Below are 7277 nucleotides of genomic sequence, written 5' to 3'. Positions count from 1 at the left end.
ACCACGAACCCATCAGTGACACACCACACACCCATCAGTGACACACACCACACACCCATCAGTGACACACACCACACACACACATCAGTGACACACACCACACACACCCATCAGTGACACACACCACACACCCATCAGTGACACACACCCATCAGTGACACACACCACACACACACATCAGTGACACACACCACACACACCCATCAGTAACACACCACACACACCCATCAGTGACACACCACACACACCCATCAGTGACACACACCACACACACCCATCAGTGACACACACCACACACACACATCAGTGACACACACCACACACACACATCAGTGACACACTAAACACACACATCAGTGACACACTAAACACACACCCATCAGTGACACACACCACACACACCCATCAGTGACACACACCACGCACCCATCAGTGACACACACCCATCAGTGACACACACCACACACACCCAACAGTGAAACACACCACACACCCATCAGTGACACACACCCATCATTGACACACACCACGCACCCATCAGTGACACACACCACACACACCCATCAGTGAAACACACCACACACCCATCAGTGACACACACCCATCAGTGACACACACCACACACACCCATCAGTGACACACACCACACACCCATTAGTGACACACACCACACACACCCATCAGTGACACACACCACGCACCCATCAGTGACACACACCACGCACCCATCAGTGACACACACCACACACCCATCAGTGACACACACACCCATCAGTGACACACACCACGCACCCATCAGTGACACACACCACGCACCCATCATTGACACACACCACGCACCCATCAATGACACACACCCATCAGTGACACACACCCCACACACACATCAGTGACACACACCACACACCCATTAGTGACACACACCCATCAGTGACACACACCCCACACACACATCAGTGACACACACCACGCACCCATTAGTGACACACACCACACACCCATCAGTGACACACACCACGCACCCATCAGTGACACACACCACGCACCCATCAGTGACACACCCATCAGTGACACACACCCCACACACACATCAGTGACACACACCACACACTCCCATCAGTGACACACACCACGCACCCATCAGTGACACACACCACGAACCCATCAGTGACACACACCCCACACACCCATCAGTGACACACACCACACACACCCATCAGTGACACACACCACACACACACATCAGTGACACACACCACACACACCCATCAGTAACACATACACCCATCAGTAACACACACCACACACACCAATCAGTGACACACACCACACACATACATCAGTGACACACACCACACACACACATCAGTGACACACTAAACACACACCCATCAGTGACACACACAACACACACACATCAGTGAGACACTAAACACACACCCATCAGTGACACACACCACACACACACATCAGTGACACACTAAACACACACACATCAGTGATACACACCACACACATACATCAGTGACACACACCACACACACACATCAGTGACACACTAAACACACACCCATCAGTGACACACACAACACACACACATCAGTGACACACTAAACACACACCCATCAGTGACACACACCACACACACCCATCAGTGACACACACCACACACACACATCAGTGATACACACCACACACATACATCAGTGACACACTAAACACACACCCATCAGTGACACACTAAACACACACCCATCAGTGACACACACCACACACACACATCAGTGACACACACCACACACATACATCAGTGATACACACCACACACATACATCAGTGACACACTAAACACACACCCATCAGTGACACACACCACACACACACATCAGTGATACACACCACACACATACATCAGTGACACACACAACACACACACATCAGTGACACACTAAACACACACCCATCAGTGACACACACCACACACACACATCAGTGACACACCACACACACACATCAGTGATACACACCACACACATACATCAGTGACACACACCACACACACACATCAGTGACACACTAGACACACACCCATCAGTGACACACACCACACACACACATCAGTGACACACACCACACACACACATCAGTGACACACTAAACACACACACATCAGTGACACACTAAACACACACCCATCAGTGACACACACCACACACACACATCAGTGACACACACCACACACACACATCAGTGATACACACCACACACATACATCAGTGACACACACCACACACACACATCAGTGACACACTAAACACACACCCATCAGTGACACACACCACACACACACATCAGTGACACACACCACACACACACATCAGTGACACACAACACACACACACATCAGTGACACACTAAACACACACCATCAGTGACACACACCACACACACACATCAGTGACACACACCACACACATACATCAGTGACACACACAACACACACACATCAGTGACACACTAAACACACACCCATCAGTGACACACACCACACACACACATCAGTGACACACTAAACACAAACACATCAGTGACACACTAAACACACACACACATCAGTGACACACTAAACACACACACATCAGTGACACACTAAACACACACACACATCAGTGACACACACCACACACACACATCAGTGACACACTAAACACACACACATCAGTGACACACCACACACACACATCAGTGACACACATCACACACACACATCAGTGACACACTAAACACACACATCAGTGACACACTAAACACACACACATCAGTGACACATCACACACACATCAGTGACACACACCACACACACCCATCAGTGACACACTAAACACACACATCAGTGACACACTAAACACACACACCTCAGTGACACACTAAACACACACACACATCAGTGACACCCCACACACACGCCCATCAGTGACACACTAAACACACACACATCAGTAACACACACCCATCAGTGACACACCACACACACACATCAGTGACACACTAAACACACACACATCAGTAACACACACATACATCAGTGACACACACTAAACACACCCATCAGTGACACACACCACACACCCATCAGTGACACACACCACACACACATCAGTGACACACTAAACACACACACATCAGTGACACACTAAACACACACACATCAGTGACACACTAAACACACACACACATGAGTGACACACACCACACACACACATCAGTGACACACTAAACACACACACATCAGTGACACACTAAACACACACACACATCAGTGACACACTAAACACACACACACATCAGTGACACACACCACACACACACACATCAGTGACACACTAAACACACACCCATCAGTGACACACTAAACACACATCAGTGACACACTAAACACACACACATCAGTGACACACTAAACACACACACACATCAGTACACACACCACACACACATCAGTGACACACTAAACACACACACACATCAGTGACACTAAACACACATCAGTGACACCTAACACACACACATCAGTGCACACACTAAACACACACACATCAGTGACACACTAAACACACATCAGTGACACACACCACACACACATTAGTGACACACACCACACACACATCAGTGACACACACCACACACACACACATCAGTGACACACTAAACACACACACATCAGTGACACACACCACACACATACATCAGTGACACACATCACACACCACATCAGTGACACACTAAACACACACCCATCAGTAACACACACACATCAGTGACACACTAAACACACACACACATCAGTAACACACACACACATCAGTGACACACTAAACACACACACACATCAGTAACACACACACACATCAGTGACACACTAAACACACACACACATCAGTGACACACTAAACACACACACATCAGTGACACACTAAACACACACACATCAGTGACACACTAAACACACACATACATCAGTGACACACTAAACACACACACACATCAGTGACACACTAAACACACACACACATCAGTGACACACTAAACACACACACACATCAGTGACACACTAAACACACACACACATCAGTGACACACACTAAACACACACACATCAGTGACACACTAAACACACACACACACATCAGTGACACACTAAACACACACACACACACATCAGTGACACACACTAAACACACACACACACACATCAGTGACACACTAAACACACACACACATCAGTGACACACTAAACACACACACACATCAGTGACACACTAAACACACACACACATCAGTGACACACTAAACACACACACACATCAGTGACACATTAAACACACACATACATCAGTGACACACTAAACACACACACACATCAGTGGACACACTAAACACACACACACATCAGTGACACACTAAACACACACACACACATCAGTGACACACACTAAACACACACACATCAGTGACACACTAAACAACACACACATCAGTGACACACACTAAACACACACATCAGTGACACACACCACACACACACATCAGTGACACACTAAACACACACACACATCAGTGACACACACCACACACACACACATCAGTAACACACTAAACACACACACATCAGTGACACACTAAACACACACACATCAGTGACACACTAAACACACAATCAGTGACACACACCACACACACACATATCAGTGACACACACCACACACACACACATCAGTGACACACACTAAACACACACACACATCAGTGACACACACTAAACACACACACACATCAGTGACACACACTAAACACACACACACATCAGTGACACACTAAACACACACACACATCAGTGACACACTAAACACACACACATCAGTGACTCACTAAACACACACACACATCAGTGGCACACACTAAACACACACACACATCAGTGACACACACTACACACACATCAGTGACACACACTACACACACATCAGTGACACACTAAACCCACACACATCAGTGACACACTAAACACACACACATCAGTGGCACACTAAACACACACACACATCAGTGACACACTAAACACACACACATCAGTGACACACTAAACACACACACACATCAGTGACACACTAAACACACACACATCAGTGACACACTAAACACACCCACATCAGTGACACACTAAACACACACATCAGTGACACACTAAACATACACACATCAGTGACACACTAACACACACACATCAGTGACACACTAAACACACCACACAGTGACACACTAAACACACACACACATCAGTGACACACTAAACACACACACATCAGTGACAACTAAACACACACATCAGTGACAAACTAAACACACACACATCAGTGACACACTAAACACAACACACATCATTGACACACTAAACACACACACATCAGTGACACACTAAAACACACACACAGCAGTGACACACTAAACACACACACATCAGTGACACACTAAAAACACACACATCAGTGACACACTAAACACACACACATCAGTGGACACAACTAACACACACACATCAGTGACACACTAAACACACACATCAGTGACACACTTAAACACAACATCATGACACCTAAACACACACATCAGTGACACACTAACCCATCAGGAACAAATCACCCACATCAGTGACACACACTAGACACACAAACACACATCAGTGACCACACTAAACACACACACATCAGTGACACACTAAACACACACACACACATCAGTGACACACACCACACACACACATATCAGTGACACACACTAAACACACACACACATCAGTGACACACACTAAACACACACACACACATCAGTGACACACCTAAACACACACACACATCAGTGACACACTAAACACACACACATCAGTGACACACTAAACACACACACATCAGTGAACTCACTAAACACACACACACATCAGTGGCAACACTAAACACACACACATCAGTGACACACCTACACACACATCAGTGACACACACTACACACACATCAGTGACACACTAAACACACACACATCAGTGACACACTAAACACACACACATCAGTGGCACACTAAACACACACACATCAGTGACACACTAAACACACACATCAGTGACACACTAAACACACACACATCAGTGACACACTAAACACACACACATCAGTGACACACTAAACACACACACATCAGTGACACACTAAACACACACACATCAGTGACACACTAAACACACACACATCAGTGACAACTAAACACACACACATCAGTGACACACTAAACACACACATCAGTGACACACTAAACACACACATCAGTGACACACTAAACACACACACATCAGTGACACACTAAACACACACATCAGTGACACACTAAACACACACATCAATGACACACTAAACACACACATCAGTGACACACTAAACACACACACACACATCAGTGACACACACTAAACACACACATCAGTGACACACTAAACACACACACACACATCAGTGACACACACTAAACACACACACATCAGTGACACACTAAACACACACACACATCAGTGACACACTAACACACACACATCAGTGACACACTAAACACACACACATCAGTGACACACTAAACACACACACACATCAGTGACACACTAACACACACACATCAGTGAGACACTAAACACACACACACATCAGTGAGACACTAAACACACACACATCAGTGACACACTAAACACACACACATCAGTGACACACTAAACACACACACACTCAGTGACACACTAAACACACACACACATCAGTGACACACTAAACACACACACACATCAGTGACACACTAAACACACACACACATCAGTGACACACTAAACACACACACACATCAGTGACACACTAAACACACACACACATCAGTGACACACTAAACACACACACATCAGTGACACACTAACACACACACATCAGTGACACACTAAACACACCACACATCAGTGACACACTAAACACACACACACATCAGTGACACACTAAACACACACACATCAGTGACACACTAAACACACACATCAGTGACACACTAAACACACACACATCAGTGACACACTAAACACACACACATCAGTGACACACTAAACACACACACACATCAGTGACACACTAAACACCACACACATCAGTGACAAACTAAACACGCACACATCAGTGACACTAAACACACCATCA

Source organism: Lethenteron reissneri, chromosome 32, assembly GCF_015708825.2.
Source record: "Lethenteron reissneri isolate LAM-NWPU_2019-01 chromosome 32, ASM1570882v1, whole genome shotgun sequence".
Classification (NCBI taxonomy): domain Eukaryota; kingdom Metazoa; phylum Chordata; class Hyperoartia; order Petromyzontiformes; family Petromyzontidae; genus Lethenteron; species Lethenteron reissneri.
Note: the sequence above shows the minus strand (reverse complement) of the source record.